The sequence below is a fragment of the Monodon monoceros genome, unplaced genomic scaffold (assembly GCF_005190385.1).
Source record: "Monodon monoceros isolate NGI ecotype Baffin Bay Population unplaced genomic scaffold, NGI_Narwhal_1 Super_Scaffold_21, whole genome shotgun sequence".
Classification (NCBI taxonomy): Eukaryota; Metazoa; Chordata; class Mammalia; order Artiodactyla; family Monodontidae; genus Monodon; species Monodon monoceros.
Genome location: NW_021703778.1, coordinates 126,553,466 through 126,579,331, shown reverse-complemented (window position 1 = coordinate 126,579,331; position 25,866 = coordinate 126,553,466).

Below are 25,866 nucleotides of genomic sequence, written 5' to 3'. Positions count from 1 at the left end.
TCAATCCCTGGTTGGGGAGCTAAGATCCCACATGCCTCGTGGCCAAAAAAACCAAAACATGAAACAGAAGCAATATTGAAACAAATTTAATTAAGAATTTAAAAATGGTCCACATCAAAAAAATCTTAAGAAAAACAAACCAAAAAACACAGGGGCTAGCACGTGGTAGGCACTCAACAAGCATTTGTTGAACTTCTACACATCTAGGTGATTGAGAATTTGATATTACCACTTATCTGGGGGGAGAACAGAGATTTTAAGAGTTAACCCAAATCAGGAAAGAACTAGGTTTAGAAGTTACATCACTTCAGCTCCACTTCCCAAATACCTCCCACTTCTGAGTTGGAAGGAATATATTTATTTTATTTAAGAGTGTTTTGTCTTTTTCTTAAATAGAAGGCTGGAGTCAAGCTACCTAACTTTACATACTCTGGTTTTAACCTATGGGAGATGATTTGGGCAAACTTCTCAGCCTGTAAGCATTTTCACATTCTGTATCATATCTGGCCAAGCCCCAAGTCTCCATTGTAAACTCCTTGACCCTAAGCCCCCGAGCTACTTGAGAGCAGGCTAGCAATTCCTCTCCATTACGTGACATTCCCATAGTATCTGGAGGGCCCCAGCTGCTCCAGGAGGGTCCATGACATTGTTCCCAGTTACATTGCTTTTTACTTTGGGTTTTGCTGGGCACAGGATGGGGGGCGGGTGGGGCAAAGGCTCGAATGAAAATCTCCAAAGTGCCATAGATGATACAACTACCTGTTTTAAGATTTAAGGGAAAAATAAAATTACTCCAAGGCTGTAGCTGGCTGGGAGTTGTCAGAATGTACATTGGGGCTTCAAGGTTTTATTCAACGGTCATCCTCTTGGGGCAGACACCGAAATGTCAGTGGATTGAAGGCCCTTCTCTGCTTCAGGAAAACCACAAATTGCAAATGAAAATCTTGTGGTAGCACCACTTGTAGAAGTAGGGCAGAAAACTCTCGCAGCTCAAGAAGAGGCCAGATACTTGCATACCCCATTTGAACTCCGCACTGGTCTGTTTTAATACAGAAAGACGGTCACATCTTTCTCTGGTTCAAACATTTTGAATGGCTCTCTATTGCTGACGAGATTAATCTAGATCCTCTGGCCACCGCATAAGGTCTGCCACCACCCAGCCTCAATTTACCTTTCTGGCTCTAAGACTGACTTTCCCAGCCCTGCCAGTCGCCACACTCCTCTTTCTAGTTGTTCTCTAAACAAAGACACAGGTGCTCTAGTCTTGCTAAGGCAATGCTATAATGTAATTTTAAAGGGGGGAAAGAGTAATATCTCACTTCTAATCTCACGGGCTATGTGATAGTAATAATAATGACTATATAACATGCATTGTACAAAAAAGCCCTGCATACACATTAACTTATTTTAATCTTCATAACCTAATCACCATCACATTTTTATCCATAAGGAAACTCAGGTATTAAGAAAATTGCCCAGGGACCTATAGTTAGAAAATGATCGAGCCAGGATTCCAAGTGACAGTCTGGCTTTTTAACCACTGCGACCTTCCAGAAACACTTGTTCTCTGGGGAGGGATTGTTCTGTTGACATCTGAACCGTCAGGAACTTTTACTGCCTCTGCCGGCTTCTGCCAACTTGGCTGGTTAACGTGGAGCCTTGAGAAGGAGAAAGTGGACAAAATCTCCTTTAAAGCCCATGTACGTCCTAGAGCCACAGGATGCACGATAATTTGATAATTGTCTGTTTTTTTCTAAAAAGGACCAAAGAAAACTAGGTTCTCTGCATCATCTCCCTTGCTGAGAAGTCTTATTGAATTACAAGTTCATAAGAGAAATGTTTATGTGAGTTGTATCATCTAACCAAACTTTCCATGAGAACGCTCGAAGTTAATGGCTAACAGCTGCGGGGAGCATAAAAACAACTTGGCCATACCTGGAGTGCCTCAGAGTTGGAGAAACTGGCCTGCAGTGGCTCTCCTTCTGTGCTGCACAGTAGAATCACAAGAGAAGCAGAGCTTTTGAGAAATACCTGGTCACTGGGCCCCTCCCCAGACCAATTAAATTGTATTCTGGTGCATTGGTAAGTAGGGGGTTGGGGGGTAGGGGTGGGCAGGCACTGGGAGTTTTGGAAAGCACCCCAGGTGGTACTAATGTGCAGCTATAGGGGCTAGAAATACTGGGCTAGAGAAAAAAAGATGTGTGTTTGTGTATTTGTTTTTAGTGATCTGCAACCCTTCACAGTGATCCCCATCCCTAATTCACTTAAAAGTTGAACAATATGGGCCTTTTCCAGCTGATCAAAATGTATTTTAGAAAATGGGAACAAATGGCACTACTCTGAATGCTTACAGGAGTTAATGAAACAAAAAAATTCAGATCTGGGTTGTCCTTGTAGCCTTGATACTCAAAGTGTGGTTTGAGGTTGGGCACCATCAGCCTGACCTGGGCGCTGGTTAGAGGCAGAATGTCAGGCCCACCCCGAGATCTGCACACGTTGACAAAATCCATACATTAAAGCGTGAGAAGCACTGTCTTGGAGATCGTCTTTTCCAGCTTCCTCATTTGACAAATAGGGGAAAAGGAAACAGGGTACGAATGAGTTGAAGGAACTCCCACCCAGAGACTAGACTCCTATACTGGGAGCCAAGAGACCATGTTGACTGACTCCTGGACTTGTGACTTTTCCACTACGTTATGCTGATATGCCATAAAAAAATTATTGTGGGTGTCTTTCCCTGAGTGGATCCAGATTCTTATCTTCCCTCTATATCAAGGATGTTTCCAGGATGGGGCTTTTAATGATCAACTTACGTTTGAAAAAGGGAGAAAGACTCCTATGATAAAATGTATACATGAAAAGTAGAATTGATCTGTAAAATCTAATTTTACCTTGGCCTTAGAGAAAACCATAGTAGAACTACTGTAAAATCTTTTTTTCTTAAGAAAGGAAAAAATGCTTTAAGTATTAAGCCATAAAATGGAATTATTTTCTTTAAACTTTGGTGGATAAAAACAAATCTTAAATAACAAAGGTTGGGTGTCACTCCAGTAAAAGTTTCCACTTCAGCTCTGCTTAAAGTTATTTGTTGGTATAAATTTTTACCAGGGTACAAATTTTTGATTTGAGGAGATGTAATTGTTTATGTCTCTTCATAACTGAAATGACTTCGCTCTGCAGCGCTCAATTCTGCCAAAGATGGGAAGACTGAATACTATCAAATCAGGGTCACTTGATCAAGCAGCCTCTTTGGATTAAATGCTGAGGCAAGAGTCTGAGTGTGCTCCCTCACGTGAAGGATGAGGATGGGGCAAGGGTGCTTCTGTAACATCTGGCACTGGGGCAGGGTACAGGCACCACATGTCACCCCTTGTCGAGCTGAAGGGCATCACCTGGTCTGGTCCCATCAACATACCTGGCGTCTGTTGCCCACGTCTGTAGCTTTGCCTGCTGCCCTCAGGGCCATGTTACCTGCACCTGCTTTGTCTCAACTGTCCTTTCTGCTCCGGGAATCTCCCAAACTTACCTGTAGTTCCCCCTGTTCTCCCTACCCTGTTCCTGGCTGGGCCCAGAGAGGCAGAGTGCAAGGCACTGGCATTTCTCAGAGACCTACTGCAGCTGAGCCTGGAGTCTCAGAGTCTAGGAATCTCTCTTTCCTTCCTGGACGTGGAATGCCTCTCTTTTTGGTGGAAACTGCTCTTACATAATTACACATTTTTTCTGCTCCATGGTTCATGGTAAAAATTCCATGCTCTAATTTGGACAGGTTGTGGCTCTTAATATTTAAAAGGAATGTGTGTGTGTGTGTGTGTGTGTGTGTGTAAGATTTCAAAAACTCCTTTTTCCTTCAGTGCCAGTCTTGTAGCTAAGTGGTGTCTCCCCGGGTGATCAAAAGCCAGGTGCTGAAAAGGGTCTTCCTCTTTCCAGCCGTGTCACCCACACCCTCAGAGCGGTGTGCAAAGAAAGCCCTCAGTATAGGCAGTGGGAACAGAGCGAAGAACAAGGGCAAAAACCTTGACAATACATTTTTAAACCAAAACATCATCCTGCCGGACTCCTGCAGACCAAACCATATTTTAAGTCCAGCAGGCTATCTTTCAATTTCTTAGGCTTCTATTTATCAGAGGCAGAGAATTCACTTGTATAAACATTTTTCAAGTACTCTGTGCAAGACACTTCATAAGGTCCTACACAGGATGCATATATAGTCCCTGTCCTCAGGTGTATATCAGGTACCTCTTGCCGCTGTAACAGACTACAACAAATTCAGAAGCTTAAAGCAACACAATTGGATCATCTTAACAGTTCTGGCGGTGAGAAGTTCAAACCTGGTTTCACTGGGCTAAAATCAAGGTGTTGGTAAGCCTGTGTCCTTTCTGGAGAGTCTAAGGGAGGACCCATTTTCTTGCCTTTTGCAGATTCTAGAGGCTGCCTGCATTCCCTGGATCACTGCCCCTTCCTCCATATTCAAAGCCAGCAGTGTCGTGCCTTTCTTCTCTGACCTCTGCTTCCATCCTTACGTCTTCGCTATCTGACTCTGACCCTCCTGCCTCCGTCTTAATCGGTATCTTGTGATTGAGCACATCAGGTTCCCCCAGATAATCCAGGATAATCTCCCCATCTCATGATCCTTCATTTAGTCACATCTGCAAAGGCCCTTTTAGGATGTAAGGTAGCATATTCACAGGTCCAGGGATTAAGATGTGGACACCTTTGGCAGGGTGGGGGGCATTATTCACCACAAGGGTGCCAGGAGTAGAGGACAAGGATGAGACACAAATGGCTGAGAAATTTCCTGACATACAAGTTGTTGTTTTTCTTCCTGTATTTTATTCTTTATCTTCCTTCATTTAAGTAGGGAGGCAGGTTCTGACCCTGCCTTAGAGGGGGCAGAAAGCAGAAGTGGCTGGCTGGCGGGACACTTCCCTTTCTGACTTTTGAATTTTAAAAGTCTAAGTGTGGGCTTCCCTGGTGGCGCAGTGGTTGGGAGTCCGCCTGCCGATGCAGGGGACACGGGTTTGTGCCCCGGTCCAGGAAGATCCCACATGCCGCGGAGCGGCTGGGCCCGTGAGCCATGGCCGCTGAGCCTGCGCGTCTGGAGCCTGTGCTCTGCAACGGGAGAGGCCACAACAGTGAGAGGCCCGCGTACCGCAAAAAAAAAAAAAAAAAAAAAAAGTATTATCTGTTAACATTTTTTTCTGGCCTGGGAGGAAAAGTCCTACACATAACTTTGAAATACTAAACAAATTGGTACTTGTTTTAGTTTCACTGGACTACTAGAAGAAAGTACCACATGGGGCTTCCCTGGTGGCGCAGTGGTTGAGAGTCCGCCTGCCGATGCAGGGGACGCAGGTTCATGCCCCGGTCCGGGAAGATCCCACATGCCGCGGAGCGGCTGGGCCCGTGAGCCATGGCTGCTGAGCCTGCGCGTCCGGAGCCTGTGCTCCGCAACGGGAGAGGCCACAACAGTGAGAGGCCCACGTACCTCAAAAAAAAAAAAAAAAAAAAAAGAAAGACTTTATGGAAGAATTGACATCTAAGCTGATTGGGAGAGGTCAGGCCTTAGTGACTGAAAAAACAGTGACAGAAAAAGGGAAGATGGGAGGAAGAATGTCACCCCAGGGGTTGAAATTCAGCAGGTGATTTGGAAGCCAAGCTGAGTGCCCTGGCCTTAGGATCCACACCCCTATTCTCCTGGAGCAAGGGGAGGGCATTTTTCATGTTGGTCCCCTCTTTCCTCATCCACCCTTCCACCCCCCCAATTCTAGGGAATTGCTTACTAACATTTCCATAGGTCTCTGGGAGACCTTCTGGACATCCCAGGATGGGATGTGTCCAAGGCCATGGACAGTGTGTGTCTGGTGCTCAGACAAGTTGCACTTGACTCACCTGTGTAGAGGTGTGACCTGAAGCTGTGAGACTCGATGGGAGAGAAAGTAGAGATGTAAGAGAGGAAAGTGGTGAAGAGAACCATGAGTGTGATTGTAGGTAGGTGGAGTTTAAAATGCCTCTCCCCAGTAGTCTTTTTTTAGTCAAGTGTTGATTTAGTTTTCCTGGCCAGTCTTCACATCATGACTTAGTAGGCCTGAACTATAATATTCCCAGCAGCAGAGAAATCCCTTCGGATTATGTTGTTTCTATTTGTTCCAGGTTCCAACAGGGGATTCCAAAAACTCATATTTCTCCCAGAAGCAAAAGTGCCACTTACTCCCAGCCTCTTACTTACACGGGCCTGACTTTCACATGTGCCCTAGTGACCGTGGTGGAAGATGGAGCAGGGGGGCTTCCTCCTGGCTGTGGGGAGGGAAGGAAACACCTGTGGAGATGGTGGAAGGAAGAGAGATCAGGAGCAGTGAGGCAAAGACCCCTGCCTGCTGGGCATGCAGGGGAGGAGCTCACGCAGCTGTGGTTCTGGAGAAGCGGGCCCCTGGGGGGCTGGGCAGAGCACCTCTGCTTTTCCTGCAAGGATTAGGAAAAATCGTCTATAGTATTAATAATTCTTCTTCTTCATTTTTTTTCTAAATTTCACTTCTGACTCTGTCTCCCTTCACCCGTACTGGCAGATAAAAAGGATAACATCAGGTCCCCTTGGGTTTCCCATCTCCTCACATCTTCTTCAATCCAATATCTATGGTTTGAGTGCTTAAAAGGGGCACTGCAGGTGGGAAGGAGCACGTGGCCCTGGTCTATCTGGCACCTGTGGAGAGAGATGCCCACAGCCCCTGCTGCTTGGCCCATGCTTGGAGCACAGGAATTTTGAGAGGCTGCTTCTTTTTCTTCCATCATTTCACCCATGTGTGGCCTGTTGGTTGGGTTTAACCAAACACAGATACTGCAGTGGACTGAATGTTTATGCTCCTTCCCCCTCCCAATTCATATGTCGAAATCCTAACCCACACGGCGATGATATTTGGAGGTGGGACATTTGGGGGGTGCTTAGGTCATGAGGGTAGAGCCCTCAGGAGTGGGATTAGTGCTTCTATAAAAGAGACCCCAGGGAGCTCCCTCACCCCTTCCACCATGTGAGGGCACAGTGAAAAGATGGTTATGAACAAGGAAGCAGGCCCTCACCAGACACTGAATCTTCTGGTGCCTAGATCTTAGACTTCCCAGCTTCTAGAACTGTGAGACATAAATTTCTGTTGTTCTGTTTCTGTCTGTTGCCCTAGTCTATGGCATTTTTGTTATAGCAGCATAGAAGGACCAAGACAGGTATATAGTTAGTTGGACCTATGCAATTGAGCCAATTAAAAATTAAGAGTTTGTAACTTTGGATTTGAAAAATCAGAAGGCAACGCTGGGCCCCTACTCATGCTGGGCAGCTGTCAGCAGACCCTGGGTCACAGCTGCCCTTCTAGGTGAGCCTTTTCAATCCAAGATGCCATAGCCCACCACTCCTCACTGGTCTTTTACAACCATTTGTGCTTCCCTCACTTATCTAGCCCCTGTAGGCATCTGAGTTGTAGCTCCTGGCCTAGACACAGACATTTCTTTTCTGGAATCTTACCATTTTTACCCCGGTCTCCTGCCCTACACACCAGCTACTGAGAACAGCGTGCAGGTTATTTCTGCTCTCCCACCCTCTCCCTCAGCTCCTCCATTAGGCGGCAACTTTTCCTGTGTTTGTGAGACTCTGCCTTCCCCTTGCTGCTCAAACATCTTATTGATGTTTTGTTTATGCACATACAAATTCCCTTCCCCTAAGGGTTTGTGCTTTTGGAACACAACAGCCAGAAAGACTGGAAAAGCTATTTTTATTTTTTGTTATATTCCTTGAGGAAATGGACAGAAACTGCTCAAATAAAGGGGAGGGAATAAGGGGGAAAACTCCACTGTAAATTAATCTATAAAAATATCATGTAGCCATTATTATTAATTTAACAAAATAAGGCATGCTCACTGTGACAGTTCAAACATTACAGTGGTGATCCATCAGGAAAAGGAAGTTCCCAGATATCCCAACCATCCAGAGATGACTACTATTCACATATTCTTTCAGAATTGCTATTTATGATTTTCTTCAGAAATGGGCTTGCACTATTATATTGTTCTATAGCTTGATTTTTTTCACCTTTCCATGTCAGTCCACACTGATTTATCTCATTGTTTTTATTGGTAGCAAGTATCCCTGTACCTGACTGAACCATTGTTTATTTCTCAAATCCCATAGTGATGGGTCTTTTGGTTGTTTTAGATTTTTATTATAACAGAAGCAGTGAACATTCTTCTACATAATTCTCTGTACAACTCGTGTAAGTATATCCTGGAAGAGGATCTGCTGGGGCAAGAAGCATGGACATTTAAAATTTTGGTAGATACTGCTGACGAATCCCCCAAATTCTACAGTGTCAGTAACATTGAATTAGAATTTCCATTTTTTCCACACCCTTGCCAACATTAAGCTTTATCAAATAAAACTGATTTGAATCATTCCTTACATATTAAAAATATGAATAAAATATACTTTTCTGCCTTAGAAGAGTATAGTAAGTACATTGGCAACAATGGAAACTTTCTTTAATGAGCAAGCATTTTGATGTGTTCCACTAAGGAGATGCTTAATAAAAAATTATCAGCAAGAAGAAACAGAGATGGAGAAGCCTACAGAGACCAAGTCCAGGTGAGGGTGTGGCAGATGAGGCCAGCCTCAAACCAGGTGACGGGGACCAAGGAGGTGTGCGTTTGAGGGGAGAGAAGGGGAGAGTTCATAGAGCTCATCACAATTTGTGATCATTCTATGAATATTCACCTCTTTATTCGACCATAAGCTCTAACACAATGCGTCTACTGGCCAATACAGGGCCCCACATATCATAAATGTTAATAGATGCTTGATGAATGAAATAAAGAAGGAAGAGAAAGAGAGAGGAGGTAGGAAAGGAGAGGAAAAGGGAGAGGTATGGAGGGAAGGGAAGAGCAGAGGGGAGGGGAGGAGAGAAGAGAAGAAAAGAAGGAAGTAAAAAAAAAGAGAGAGAGAGAAATAGATACAGAGAGAGAGAGAGAGAGAGAGAGAGAGGGAGGGAGGTGGGATGTAGGACCAAGCCAGCTCGGTGGTGTACACAACATTGAATGGAATCCCACTGGCTATCTGTGCCCTGGGGAGATGAAGGAACCTGGAGTGCACTGAAGATCTGGGCAGTAGGGATCAGTAGGTGTCCTAGCTTCTTTATGTGAACAGTCTTCAAGATCATTGTCTATGTTGCTAAGCATTATGGACTTAATTATCAGACATGGGGTAGAAGTACTACCTTATTTATAAACCCTAGAAGTTATCAGTAAGGATGCTCTTTATATAGTGTCCAGTTGACCTTGCAGTGGTTTAAGGAGAAAAGCTGTCTAAGATGGAACTAGGCCTGGGACAAAAGTTAAAGTTCAATAAAAAAATATATTTGAAAAATTAAACATATACATTAGAAAGTATTGATATATTCTAGCTTTCTATTAACAATTTTTTTAGTCAGAATGACCCTGTAACTAAATATAGGATAAATATTTATGAGTAAAATTTATAAATAAAGGATGGTCACATCCTCTAAACACAGAATACCAAAAAATACCTGCAATCTCTGATGGAAAAAGCCACTTAAGCTTTTGTTGACTTGATCATGAATCAGTTAAAATTTTTAAGTTATGGGTTTCAAAGTACTGGAATCAGATGTAGGAGGTACAAAGGAATGTTAAATATGGTTTATTTACTTACTGTTTGAAATCTAATTGGAAGACAAAATTTAAATACAAGAAACCTGAATAACTTTACTAGATTAGAATATGAGAATTTATCATCATTTAGAAAAGAAAAATCCTTGATGAGGTTTTCAAAGACATTGGGAAGATGGGGCAATCATTGGCATGTACAGAATTCTGGGTGGGTTCTGGAATGACTCTGCCCTGGGAAATGAGAAATTATATTTGTCTGCTACTGGTCCCGCTGCAAGCCCAAGTAGTAAGACAGAAGGTAGACCATATTATTACCCAGTTACAATTGAAACTTGTTTGATTTGCTTGGGCTTATGCATATGGCGGATATTTGGAAATTCTGGACTTGCCACCTGCAGAACATTTTAACTAAAAGCAGTAAAATGAACACAGATATTGGACTTTTAGCTAGATCATTTTTCTGTACACATGGCCATTTCTGCTTCATACTGAGAGATTTAGCTGGAAACCTTAGGAAGTTTGCATGAGAGAAAAGTTGACTCCAAAAGAAACTCGGAGAACATGAATCTGTGTTCAAAGTTCAGCCAAAGTAAAGAAGTAGTTCCATGTCAGCATGAGTTGCCAATAATAATGTTATAAAAAATGTTTTCCGGAAGCCAACAGTTTTTTTTTTTTTTTTGGTCTGCATGACATAACTGAAACCGTACTTTGTAAACAGAAGTTCTGGATACAGTTTAAAACAATAGATCTCCATTGCGTGACAAATACAAATAGAAAGTTAAAGATTGAGAACTTATTCATTCAAAGGTCACTAAGAAGGTTTCCCACAATTATGGAATTTGAGTAAACAAGTATTCACTGAATACCTTTCATGGGGTCAGCGTTATGAAGGTACGGTGGAGGATGGGAAGGAGGACTAACAAAACACCGTACCTGGTCCCTGACTTTGAGGAGCCTTCGCTGAAAGGGAGGAATAAGCATGAAACTGCTGAGTAACCATACAAAGTAGTGTGGTTATGTATTTACGTGAGTAGTGAAATACTGTAAGTGTGATGGGTGGTCACAGAAAGCGAATGTAATGGAGACCAGAGGGGGTTTTCCTGGACTAGACAGGGTGTGCAGAGGGAAACCCAACAGAAAGGGCATTCCAGGAGAGGACTAGCAGGAAGCAGGAACGGCATGTAAGGGAGGGAGGAGGGAACTAGTCTGGCAGAATTATCGGGTCAAAGTGACCAGGTCACTTTCTAGCAGATGGAAGTCCTGGCTTCCCTGGCCACACCTGCTTACTGTATCCATCTGTTTTGCTTTACACCCAACTCCACCTCTTAGAGCTGCCCGAAACATTTGCCTCTTCTGAACACTGTGTTCCTCTCTCCCTGCCCAGACTTTTAAAATACTAAGTCAGGAGTTAGACTTCTTGGGTTGAATCCATAGCCTCAGCCAGTACCAGTGTCATGTTAGACTTCTTGGGTTGAATCCATAGCCTCAGCCAGTACCAGTGTCATTTCTCAGCACTGGCCCTGCCTAAGCCCCCCCCTGCCACCCTTGGGAAATGCTTCTACATATGGTGATCGTTAAGAGTAGAGGGATGAGGAGGTTGGTTTTGTTTGTGCACAAAGAGGAGACATTGAACAGAGACAGGCTAAGATGAAAATACCTTCTGAAATAGTTTAAGTAATTGATTCTACAGATAGAGGAGGTGAGACTTGGAATTAGGGGACCATGTCCATGAATGTGGAATTTAAAGGGGAAGAGAAAGAGGAGTCAAAGAACAGCAATCGAAGAGAAAGGAGACAAGAGAAGATGCACTTATGGAAGCCGTGAGAAGAACAATTTCAAGCTGAAGCGATTTTTACTTGTGAGCCAAATGAGTATCCCATTCCCACATCAGAATCTGAGACTCCTTTGCCTATGGTTTACCAAACATTTCTCACAAACCCTAACATTTGGTGACCCTGTCAACACTTTCAGAGGTTCCCGTGGTTTTACTCATTACTGGTAAACTCTCCTGCACACTCACCACTCTTCAAAACTGAAGAGTTGCCCCTTAAACTCAGACGGCCCCAGTTCATGGAGTGCCCACCACCACCATTCTTTCTGCCACTAGTCTGTTTTCTCCTTTCCTAAAGCAGAAAGGCCAGTATATAGTTGTGATGATTTTAAAATTATAGCCATGTATTTTAAACTCTTTGCATTTTTAAATGATGTAGTTCTTGTATGTAATTTCCATTTTCTTTCCTATCTCAACTTCTGCATTTCCAGTTGAAGCTCATGTGTGGTGGACTGCTGATTTATTACGGTCCCCTGAGCAAGTCCCTTCACCCTCTGTCCCAAGCCTCTCATTCAGGAAATTACCAATTAATTTTTAGTAAAATATCTCAGAATGATACTATAAAACAAATATATTCCAAGGACTTCTAAATTTATTCAAGATTCTCCATCTTCCTCTCTGATGCCATCATGTTTTTGCTTTCCTAGCTCTCCTTGCTGCTCCCTAAATGTAGCCGTACCCCAGGATTCATGCGGTGGCTCTCTGCTCTTCTCTCTCATGGTATTAATCTACCCTAAGAGCTTTATATACCTCCTCTATACTGATGTCTTCAAATCTGTATCTCTGCTCTTCTCACCTAAACTTTAGTTGTACAGCTTCCGTTGCCCCCTGTTAGGTGTGCCACCGTCAGTCCAAGTTGAGCAAGGCCAGGTTCAACACAGCACCATCTGCCGGTCACTGGGACTCTCGTCTGACCTTTCGCTTTCCCCTGCCCTCGTACGAGTTCAGTTGCCGAGCCCTAAAGGTTTTGTCTGCTTCTAACAGGGAGTATCCTATCCTGCCCTCTAAAACAGTCCCCATTAAACTATAATTCCCGTTTGGTTTTATGCTTTTTGAGGATAAAGATTATATCTTGTTCACCTTTAAATCCCTATAATTCTATATGTTTGAAAATAGACATGCAACAAATATTTGTTTGAATTTAGTAGTTGAGTTGCAAAGAGAGTGTTCCATGCTCAAACATATTTATAAAGCCCCGAGTTGAGGTTAATTAGGATTCCTTATTAAATTGCTAGTGGTTATTATTATTAATTCCTAAAGGAGGCATTATATTGTAGTATGCAACTGGGTCCAAACTTTATTGATCTTAGGAACCATTTTTCACAGCACCAATTGCATCTCTCTGAACAAAGTTCCCCAGAACAAAGTTTGTCAAATGTGCTAGGATGACTGATTAACGATTCACATACAAAATTACAAAATACAAAAATAAACCCCGCATGGATCAAAATGTTATATATAAAATATATATACATATATACATACATATAATACAACTAAAGAACATTAAGAAAACGTAGGTGAATATTTCTCAGCCTTGTGGTGGGGAAGACTTTTCTAAGTATAACATGCATAGCAAGAACCATAAATATTGACATATGTGACTATATATATTTAAAAATTTTAAATGTTCCTATGCATTTAAAAAACTGTGAAATTAATTCCAACACCAGAAGATAGAAAGTAGTGAATAAAACATTGCAATGTATGTGACAGATAAAGAATGGATATCCTTATTATATAAAAAACTCTTAAAAATTAAGAAAAAGATGAACATCTCAAAAGAAAAATGGGGAAAAGACATACACAAGCAATTCACAAAAGAAGAAATACCTACAGATGGCCAAAAAGCACATGAAAAGATGCTCAATATCACTAATTATTAGAGAAATGCAAATCAAGACTACAATGAAGTATCACCTCATACCAATCAGAATGGCCATCATCAAAAAATCTACAAACAATAAATGCTGGAGAGAGTTTGGAGAAAAGGGAACCCTCCTACACTGTTGATGGGAATGTAAATTGGTACAACCATTATGGAGAACAGTAGGGAGTTTACTTAAAAATCTAAATATAGAACTAACATATGACCTGGTAATCCCACTCCTGGGCATATATCTGGAGAAAACCATAATTCAAAAAGATACATGCACCCCAGTGATCATTGCAGCACTATTTACAATAGCCAAGACATGGAAGCAACCTAAATGTCCATCAACAGATGAATGGATAAAGAAGATGTGGTACATATATACAATGGAATATTACTCAACCATAAAAAGAATGAAATAACGCCATTTGTGGCTGCACCGATGGACCTAGAGATTATCATACTAAGTGAAGTAAGTCAGACAGAGAAAGACAAATATCATATGACATCACTTACATGTGGAATCAAATAAAAATAAGACAAATGAACTTATTTACAAAACAGAAACAGACTCACAGATCTCAAAATCAAACTTATGGTTACCAAAGAGGAAATGTGGCAGGAAGGGACAAATTAGGAGACTGGGATTAACATATACCACTACTATATATAAAATAGATAACTAATAAGGACCTACTGTATAGCACAGGGAACCCTACTCAATATTCTGTAATAACCTATATGGGAAAAGAATCTCTGAAAGAATAGATATATATATGTATATATATGTATAACATATACATGTATTATATGTTGTTATATATGTATATATACATATATGTATATATGTAGTTATATATGTATATATATTATATGTAGTTATGTATTTAGGTATAACTAATTCACTTTACTGTGCACCTGAAACTAACACAACATTGTAAGTCTACTCCAATAAAAATTTTAAAAAAAGAAAAGAAATAAAAAACAAAAAAATAAAAAATGAAACAAACAAAAAAAAGAAATACCAATGGTCAATAATGTTTGGGAAAAAATTCAACCCAGCTATGTATTTAGTTAAATCCAAATTAATATAAAAGGTTTGATGAGAATGTGGGGAAAAATAGACATTCTGTTACATTGATGGTGGAGGAGCAAATTTGTGTAGTTATTTGAAGAGAAATTTGGCAGTATTTATCAAAAGCTTTTACCCAAAAACTCTACTTAAGTGGATTTATGTTAATAAATTATTAAAATAAGTATTCAAAATGAATGTATAAGGGTATTCATCATAATATTGTTTATAATAGTAAAAAAATTGGAAAAAGCCTAATTGTCCAATTCCAAATGGAATTTTATACATCAACATTTAACAGGAGTTTCTCTGGATTAGGGTTAGAGGTAATCTGATTTTTTTCTTTGCACTTTTTTTGTGTGCGTGTTTCCACACTTTCTAGTTTCAACAATGCATTACTTTTTTTTAGAAATAAGTGACTTACTGTTATTTTTAAAAGCGAGCAATATAATGTAATACTCAAGTTTCTGAATGAGGGAATAGAGTTTATTAACCCAAATATCTGATAACATCACTGTTTTCATATATTAGTTCCCCTTTTAATTATCATTCCTATTCTTCCCCTTCTAATAAAACACACACAGAGAAAGAAAATGTCTTCTAGATGTGGTTTTCTAATTCCCCTACTACAAATCCTCCTTTTCCCTAAATAATCCAGCCCTCCAATCTGCCTCTGGGTGAACTTCCTCTCTTTGAATGTCAAGTTTCTTGGCTCCCTGTCCTCCAACTCCAGCTCCATTCCTGAATATAGTCGGGAAGGAAGCCTCAAAGCAGTCCAGATGCTGTCTATGGGGTCAAGGCCTTCTCTCTCCGAGAAACCAGGAGATTTTTAGTCTAACTCATGTGACAAGTGCCTGTTCAAATTAGAGTGACAAATCTCACTTAACTGGTAGCACTGTTTGCATACAAATCTGTCCTTAGCCTAAGGATCTGCCCCTGGGGGTTGAGTAAGGATGAAAGATGTGTTTTCAATTTGCTGCAAGGTAACTGCTTCTCTGAAATCAGGTTAATTATCACAAAAGACTTGGTGGATCATTCTTTGGCTTCCGTCACAAGCATATTTTCTCTTTCACTCTCTGACCCCCCCAGGCTCTGCTCTGACTCCTGTCACTACCAGATTCCTAATTGTGTTACCCAAGGTTCTGACCTCAGCCCTTCCCAAACACTTTCTGCCCTGGCTGTCACATCTTCAGCGCTCACCTGTCAGCCAATGGCAACCGAAGCTTTGTCTCCAGTCCAGTGGCTTTCCTGGTCCCAATTCCACGTGCCCAACCCACTGATGAAAAGCTACTCCAGGCTGTCCACCTGGTGCCTTAGACTCAATACATTAGGTCTGAAATCAACAAACCATGTCTTCCACCCCCAGACCTTCCTGTTTCTGAAGCAAAACTTCCTTTTTCCTTTTCACTAATCCCAAAACCTCAGTCACTTTTGGCTAATTTCTCTTTTCCTTCCTGTCTGAAACTCTCCCTACCTCCCATCCTCCAGTCCAGTCAAATACTTCTTCATACCCTCTCTTCCATCCATCTTTTTTTCCTCTAGTGCTACCATCTTCTCCCAAGCTCAGCTCCATCACTTATGCACAGAGGGTGTGGTGACCTCTTGAGTCTTCCCTGTCACCCCACCTCTAATGATTCCCCAACTCACCACCAGGCAAACCTGCTTCGATCCTGTAATTCCTCCACTCAAGCCCAGGGAGGGATCCTATCAAGTCCAGTCCTACAAGCCTGGCATTCAAGGCCTTCTATCGTCTTGCCCCAACCTACCTTTCAACCCCTATATCTTACTACTTTGTAATACAAATTTAGCATCTAGTTCACCAGATATTTTGACCATTCTCCTATCCCACCTTGTCCTTCTTATCTCCACACTTTGGCAAAACCTCTTCTCTCATATTTCTTTTCCTCTACATACGTACCACATCCTCCTTAAATTATGATTGCTAGGTTCCTATAGTGGACTTGGTTTCAAATGGCATTTAACCCATTCTCTACTGCATTACTGTTTATGTTCATATCTAGTCTCCTCCACAGGATTAAAGGCTTTGTCTTGTACATCTATATATACCCCACATCTCCTGGCACATATTAAGTACTAACTATTAAGTACTTGTTTAATGAGGAAATGAATGAACACTTAGATCAAGTTGGCAACTTATTTTTCAGCCTTTCTGTCTCTTAGTAGGAATCACTTCGGGATGGCCAATTGGCTGTAGCATCAAAGTCAGCCTACTTTGGCAAAGATGCTCACGTACAGCTACCATTTTGCAGTGTGACTTTTGTCTCTAATAAAACAAATTGTTGTGATATTTTAGCGGAGAAGACACCAGAAAAAAATTTGCCATATGGGCAGGAGTAGAGCCAACTCTTCTGCATTTGGTGGTTATGTTTGTTGTCTGTGTGGCAAACCCTTTCACCTTCTTTCTGGTAACGGACCCTGCATACTTTCTCTGGCCCTATTGCCCACCAGCAAGAAGAATGGGAATGTGACGGGTAAGATCCAGTCTTAGGAGTCTATTTGTACTTGGGCACTGAGCCCAAATCTCACCAATTAGACACTTCACAGAGACTTTCTTCTGGAGCTAGAAGGGAAGTGTTTTTAAGGGTATTACCTCAGAACTACCATGGACCACATCTCCAATTAGAAAAAAATAGCCTCCTTATTGCCAAAACCCATTATTTGGCAATCCAAGTAACAGTCACACAGGTATCTTGAATTTTATATATCCTAAATGGAGCTCTCTATTGCTCTAATGTATTTTTCTCCCAGTCTTTCACATCAAAAGAAATGGCACCAGGATCCACCTGATTACTCTAGCGGAGGAGCTTTGATTTCCCCTTTCCTTCCTCTCCTATAACTAATCTCTCAACAAATTCTATTTATTTTCAGTCCAAATCTGGCCCTTTCCTTATCTTCTCTGTCACAGAACAAGCTCTCTGCTGCCCACCGGCAGTTGTTTGTCCAGCCTCATTTCATACCAGTCCTCTTCCTGTCCGGTAGGCTCTGGCCACACTGGCTTCCTTTCCGCTCCTCTGATGACCCTTTCTAATGACTTCACACTTTTGCATTTGTTGTTCTTTCTACCTAGAACATTCTTTCCATGACTCTGTAATAGCTAATCATTCTCAGGTCTCAGTTCAAATGTCACTTCTTTAAGAGGTCTCGCCTGGCAGCCTATAAAAACTTCTCCCTCTTCAGCTTCTCCTCATTTCTTCATCCTGTCCATTTCTTTATGGCACTTATGACAATGAATAATTATCTTTAATTTGTTTGCCTTTGCAGGCTTTTTCCTCTTTCAATATCTGAGACATAGAATTCTGTCTGTTCCCTGCCTTGTTTTTCTTCCTCTTCCATCTTCTAAGAGTAAATGTTCTCTAAGGCTCCACCTTTGATCTTCTCTTTGGTTTACATTCTAGAAAATAAATTCCATGAAGGCAAGACTTCTGTTACCATTATGTCCCTAAGACCTCAGACAGTGTTTGGTATAGAATAAGGGCTCAATAAAAGTTAACTGAATGAATGAAAGATTCCTTTCCCATGGTTCTGGCATGGCTTCAATTCTTCATGCGTGGGACACAGCCATTGCTCTATCCAGCCCTGACTGATCTTCTGATCATCTGTCCTGCACTTTCAATTCCTACCTGGTGTTTGCCCCTGAACTTCTTGTGAACATGTCCATGTTGGTATTGTATTCATCACTTTCCCTTTAAGGCCTCTTCCTCCTCAGTTCCTTTCTGAGCTCCATTATCATTTCTGACGCTGACACCATCATTTTTCTAATCATCCAGGGTGAAAATCTTAGAGTCATTTTTACTTCTTTTCTCACTTATTCCCCACATTTATTTATTTACCAACTTTTGTTAATCTCACTTCCCATTCGTCCCCTTTCCCCTAGTCCCTCTGTCCCTCTCTAATTCAGTTCTCTACCTCTTGGCTGGAGTTCTTGGCCTCCATAGCTTCCAACCTCCTTAATATTCTTTCTCACTCACGCTGATCCACTTTCAATCCTCACTGCAGACCACTTCCAGACTTCTTTATCGAAAGCACCTTCCTGCTTGAAAACATCGATTGTTCTCTGGAATGAATACAATCAAATCTAGGCTGGAAATTTAAAGTTCTTCATTATCCATCTCAAACTTCCATTCTGACTGCATCTTCTCCTCCCACCTTTCAAGCTTCATCCTCCCTAGCAGTCCTGCATTAGTGGACATTCCTGTGTCCATCTTGTGCTCTTCTTCTCTGATACCTGTACTCATACTATTCACTCTGTCTCCAATTGCTATAGTGGTTTTAATTTCCTATGGCACTTAATTCTGCTTTGTATGATACCTATTTGATTGGATCCTATTTATCCCATTAAAACATAAACTCCTTGAGTACAGGAACTATGTCTAATTCATGTTTTTACCCTCCATAGGTCCAATAAAGTGTCTAGCCCTTATCTATTGAATGCTGAGAGGCACTTTAAGAGGGTAGTTAAGGGTATGGAGGACTTGGATCCAAATTCCAGCGAGTCTGAGCACGTAATAAACCTTACTAAGACTCGCTTTCCTGAAAAATTGGAAGAATGTTGCCTACTTCCTATGGTTGTTGGAATGTTGCCTACTTCCTATGGAATAGTGCATATAGAGCACCTGGTGCCTAATAAGTGCTATTGTAAAATGAAAGAGACCAACTTTGTCTTTTTCCTTGATCACGAGGAAGTATAAAATCTAAAGAATCCACTAAGCATGAAAAGCTGCCTTCCTTTCCCCTACTGTATGTGTACACATTCAATGCCTTGCGTTTATGAAGAGCCCAACGAGATTGATATGCCTTACAGATGGACTAGGCCAACAAGCAGGCCCTGGCGGCTGCCTTGCCATCACTGCTTCTAAGCATCCCTGCTACTTTTGCTTTATGGGACTAAGTACCTGATATCATTCAGAGTTTTCTGATTTTCAGACTTTGTTCCGGTTGTAGTTCCCCTGCTGACTCTGCTATCATGTTGGGCCAGTCATGTTGTTGGTGAATTCTGAGTCAATTCCTCGCTATTATTACTTCATTTTCTAGCCAAGAACCTGGACCTTTCCTTGCCTGTAGTGCAGGCAGCTCTGGTCCAAAGAATTCAGAAGACTGAACTCCAAGCCAGGTACACAGGATTAGGAGATCACATGAGGGTCAAAGTTGAGGGTGAGAGTTCAGATGCTATAACAAGTGGCTGTCAAGCCAACTTCTTCAGAAAGGGTTATTTTCCTTTAAAGGAGCGATTGGTGGTCCAACTCCTTGAGAAGGCTAAGAGAAAGGCAGAAGATTCAATCTCACAGTGTCCCAAGTTACAGAGAGGTCAAGAAGAATAAGGATCAAGAGAAGGCCATTCGGCTTGGACACTAGGAGGTTAGTAGTCTCTGGGTGAGAAGTTTTAGTGGCATAGTAAAGGCAGAGTTGTCTTCTGTGTCAGCTGGTCAACAAGTATTTATTGAACACCAGAGCCTGTGCTAGGCATGGAGGCATAGTATAGAAGAAAACAGACATGGTACCAGACACTCTATGAAGAGGTACAGGAAATGTCAGTTACAGCCATTTCTTTGAGGAATTAAGGCAAACCCACGGGAAAAGTTCAATATAAATTATGTAATTCTACATAATGGATCATTTCCACTCTCATAACAGGTTATAGTATATTCATAGAATTTCAGAGTTTAAAAGAAGCTTAATGACTTTCAAGTCTCTCTTTTAATATGAGGAAACTAAAGCCATAGAAACAAATCTGGCCAATGTCACATAGCTACCCCCCTTTCCACTGTGCAGATTTCACTTGTTATAATAATAGTTTTAGGTCATTGTTGTAAAAATCTAATGAGAAGTTTCATGTATTTCTTATGAAAATTATAGCGTAAACACAGAATGACATTAACCATCTTCATGATTTTCATGGGTAGCACCTTAGCAAGTATAATATGATCCAGTAACCCCACTTTTGGGTATATATCCAAAGGAATTAAAATCAGGATCTTGAAGAGATATCTGCACTCCTATGTTCATTGCAGCATTATTCACAATAGCCAAGATGTGGAATCAACTTAAATGTCTATCAACAGAGGCACAGAGAAAGAAAATGTGGTATACACATACAGTGGAATATTATTCAGCCTTTAAAAAGAAGGAAATCCTGCCATTTGTGACACTATGGATGGACCTAGAGGATATTATGCTACCTGAAATAAGCCAGACACAGAAGGACAAATATTACATGATGCCACTTACATGAGGAATCTAAAATAGTCAAATCCATAGGAGCTGAGAGTGGAATGATGGTTACCAGGGGCTGGGGGAGAGGATAATGGGGAGGTATTAGTCAAAGGGTACTAAGTTTCAGTTATGCAAGATGAATAAGTCCTAGAGATCTACTACACAGTGTAGTGCCTAAAGGTAATAATACTGTCTTGTATTCTTAAAAATTTGCTAAGAGGGTAGAACTTATGTTAAGCATTCTTATCATACACATGCAAATAAAAAATAATAATAACGATAATGATAAAGAAGGTGGGAGAAAAAAAAAAAAACAGAAGGTGGGAGGAAACTTTTGGAGGCGATAGATATGTTTATGGAATAGATTGTGGTGATATTTCACGGATGTGTACTTATTTCCAAACTCATCACATTGTACACATTAAGTATGTGTAGCGGTTTCTATGTCAATCATACCTCAATTAAGTGGTTAAGAAAAAAACAGTCCTAATTCCCACCTTCCCTAGCAACTGAAAAAGGAGACAATGATGGGGATGTCATAAAACAACTTCACTAGCCTATGTGTTGTTCTGCTCCAGTAAAATGAAAATCCTGATCCGTTGACACTTTTTAAATGTTCTGAGACCCTTGGTTGGGTGGAGCAGTAGATACCTGTAAAGTGGTCACTTCCTGGCTTGGTGTTCTTTGATACGCTGAGAACTAGATGCCACGTTTGGCCACAGAGTAAATTAACTTTCTATTAGTTGTGTGACTTTACTGAACCGCAATTCTTTTGTGGCTTGCCTTGTAATTTCCAGGTTTCTCATACCCTTAAAAAATGCTGAGTAATCTACTGTGGGAACAAACTTAAGTCAATTTAGCTCCACTTTGGAGAAAAGGTTATAAGGACAGTGTGTGTCTGGTCTATTATTACACAGTTGCTCCTGTCCGTAATGGATGTTTATGATTCATTGCTTATTGAGGAACCACTTCTATGGAAAATTGCCAAATATCTTCCAAAAATCCAAACAAAATGTCTTGGCTCCCTGATTTTGGGATTAGATCTGAATGTCTCATTCTCAAGTTGCTCAGGGCCACACAACAAGCTGTTGAGAGAAAAGACCAAGGAGACTTAGGAAGCTAAGCCTAGGCCTGGGGGTACAGAGCACCAACCTCAGAACCCAGGTCCTGCTGAAGTTCTCAGAGGAGAAAGCTTTCCTAAGGCTAGGCTGGGAGGAGGGGTGATGCAGAGGCTGTAAGGGTTCTTGTGGAATGTTTTCAAGGCATGGCAGACCAGAGAGGATCTATCTATATCCTCCCATGCCAGGCTTAAGGGGCCGCTGGCCAACCTCATTCTTAGAGCACCGGTCCCATATGATGCTCCACGGAAATGTTAAGGAAAACAACTTCGGGAAATACTAGCTTAAACAAAATTAAACAAGTTTCTTTATTGAAGGATTTCTATGAGCCTTCAATATACATTCATATTCATTATGATTCATTGTGAATCTTCAGTAGAATGTTATTTTTTTCCAAATTTATTTGACCAGGAGCTCTCCCCTCACTTTTTGGTAGTACAACTATTAGCATTTGAAGAACTGTTTATAGGGTTTATGAAATTCCAATCTTGAGAAAAAAACAGGAAGCTCCAAACTGACTTTGATTTGAAGAGTCTCCAGGACTTTCTGACGGCCACCTCAAAATGAATGGCAGGTCTAACTCTTAGTTTTGTTTTATTTTGTTTTCATCTTTCCCTTTGGATTTTGGGTCTGGGCAGTGGGTCCCAAAGCCTAGAATGGCTCCCGAAGAGATCCAGTCTCCCTGAGGGCTTTGGACCACAGCAAGTGTGTAGCTGATTGGCTCTACTGGAGCTGTGTAAAATATGCAGTGTGGTCTAGTGCTTGAGAACACTAGCTCCGGAGCTGTGCAACTTGGATAAGTTACTTTATCTGTGTCTCAAATTCCTCACCTGTAAAATGGGGATCATAATAGCTTCTAACCCATGTGGTTATGTGAGGATTCGATGACTTAATACTTTAAAAGCACATAAAACAGTACTTGGCACACAGTAAATGCTAAAAACCATTAGCTATTATTGGGTCTGGACTTCAGTCTCTGAGGCTGTCCTATACATGGAGATGGTAGGAAGGGAAGCTCTTTGTCTTTGCATTTGCCCAAGTGGGAGGCTCTCAACTTGTGGATTCAGTCTAAGTGTAAATTAGCAACAAAATTTTCTCGTAAATGCAATCTTGCCCCTCAAAATTGACCACACATAAACAGCATCATTAGGGAATGCCTGGAAACATACACTTTCTTCTCAGAAAAGGTAAGCATTTGTTTCTCTCTGAATGAAATATGACACCTGGCTTATATGATTATTTATGGCACTGTACCTTTGTGTTTATGAAATGTTCAAGAAGCACAGATCATCTTCATAGAGAATAAAAGTATCCATAAGGCTGAATAAGTTTTCCTCATCTCACCTCACTATGACCTTCAGAACTTGCTTATTCGATTTAATAGTTACTAGTGCTGATACACAAATTGTGGGCTGCTTCCTTCTGATCCAGCTTCAGCAGTACAACTTTGAATGGGGGAGAATCTAAGGCTTCTGGCCCATTCTGGAATGACATCAGGTCATCTAAAGTTTAGAGGATATCTATGAAGACAGGAATGGAAAACACACTCTACTTATTCCCCCTACGTTCGGCTGAAGTTAAGCTCGTATGTATTTTTTTGCCAGATGATACCATCTAATGGTGGTCTGTGTTGAGATAACCTGATTTATTTTAACTGAGTTAAATGAACTCAATAAATCCAACAATTCAATGAGTTTAACTAAAGCTATGTATCAGTTCTCACATTTTCCCAGAGCAAATGTGAATGAAAGTCATAGCATTATCTCTTTCGTGGATGGAAAATGAGACAACAACAAAAAGCAAAACAAATTTAGCTATGAATAGTCATTAGAGAACTCTTCATCGATTCACAATTTGCACTTATCATTGATTCACTTTGCTCTTAACATTGGATTATTTTCTTTTCTCTCATATCTTTCTAGGTAATGTATGATTGCACATATAAATAGTTGGAATGAAATGCTTTAATATGTTAACAGTTTATATTAATATTTAATATGTTAATAATTAAAATCATGTTTAGTAATTCAGAAGTTTAGGTCATATAGGTTATCTCTGCTGGGCTCTAGATCAGTGATGTTATTTAAGCGGGTTTCCTTGAAGAACTCACAGGATAGCTAAAATATTAAGATTCTTGGTTTACAGCTGGAAGTTAGATAAACACAGTATGGTAACATCAGTTACCTTCTAAAGATCCAACACTTGGATTGAGCAGTCCTTATTAATATAAAATAAGAAAACTAGTGAATTTATTTGCAGTTTGATAGAAGAACAGTCCTTGGGTTATGAAAGATGAGAAGATGTTATCCTAAGATTTCCCCGGGGGAACTAAGATTTGTTTAACTAAATACCTTGGGTTGAAGGGAGTATATACCAATAAAATTGGAAGTTATTTATGGTAGGTAAATTATAATATGTAACTATATATATAATCATTAACTGATTAACAAAATGATAATTAATAAAGCAAGCAAGGAAGCAATGTTCTAATGTCCCATAAATAAATGTATATTAATCATTCCACAAGATGATATAATCCATCAACAATCCTTAGTCTTGCTGAATCTCTCTGTCACCCCCAAGGTCAAAGCAGTTTGAGGATAGATTCTGCACCTAAGGATGCTAGAGTCATATTTAGATTAAAAGCTAGAAACAAAACTTCCACTTCTTGGTGTAAATCTTAGAGAAAATTGCACATGTACACCTAAAGTAATGCACAAGGAAGTTTACTGCAGCAGTATGACCTATAATATTTGAAAGTTTACAGTTTTGGTTTTTTTTTTTGCGGTACGCGGGCCTCTCACTGCTGTGGCCTCTCCCGTTGCGGAGCACAGGCTCCGGACGCGCAGGCTCAGCGGCCATGGCTCACGGGCCTAGCCGCTCCGCGGCATGTGGGATCTTCCCGGACCAGGGCACGAACCCATGTCCCCTGCATCAGCAGGCCGACTCTCAACCACTGCGCCACCAGGGAAGCCCCAATTTACAGTTTTAAAATGCCCACCAGTAGGTGAAACGGATGAACAAATTATAGAGTATTCTCATGATGGAATATGACCAGTAGTTAAACTGAATAAACTAGATCTATATTATGAATCTTGAAAAAACAATATTAAGTGACAAAAACATGTTGTAGGCTGATACTTTATAGTGTGATAAGACTTGGATAACTTATTGTAAAATTTGTTTAAGATGCACAAAACCATACTGTGTGTTATTTGTGGATGTATACTTTTCATATACATATATTTGTATATATTTCACATACATATGCTTTTCATATATATGAAGTTAACTTTTCATTTATATATAGTAAATTCAGGAAAGTAGTTGCTTCCAGGAGGGAAGGAGAATAGCTTCAGGGAAGGATATAAAAGGGACTTCAACTGTATGTGTCATGTTTTATTCTTAAATAGCAAATATATTAATCGTATGTTAAATTTTTAAAATTCTGAGTGGTAGGTAAGGTATCATTGTATAATACTCTGCACTTCACATGCACTTAAAATATTTCATAATAAAAAAAGGATTAAGCCATAGGTACAGGCTCTTTTAGACTCGCTACTGTTATTCCACCTTTAAAGGATAAGGAAACAGAAAGGCTTTTTCCAAGGAGGATACATTTGCCTAGCCAAAGCCAAGAGACAATCCAATCTCTTCTTTTGGACAGAAGAGGCAAGATATTTTATTATTGCTCCAAGACAAGTTTGCAATCTGGAAGGACTTCTAGTTAATACTCTTCTAGGAGTGTTAATTTGGGGAATTCAAGTAATGCACTGTTGTTTGTAAATAAACTTGAGTCTGATCTTTTATCCAAGTTTATGTGTGCTTGGGTGAGCCCTGCCTAATTTCCCTGGCCCTGGTCTTTCCCAGCTTTTCCCAGCTGGCCCTCAGCTCTCTCTATCAGCAAATGGAGCACTGCTGACTCCTGCAGGGGGTCCCTAACCAGCTTCTCTCCCTGCCTCACCACCCCTGTTTGGCCCATCTTGATAAGGACCCCGTTTTCCTGCCAGATTAACGCATGACAAGGCGTGTGTGTGTGTGTGTGTGTGTGTGTGTGTGTGTGTGTGTGTGTGTGTGTGTGTGT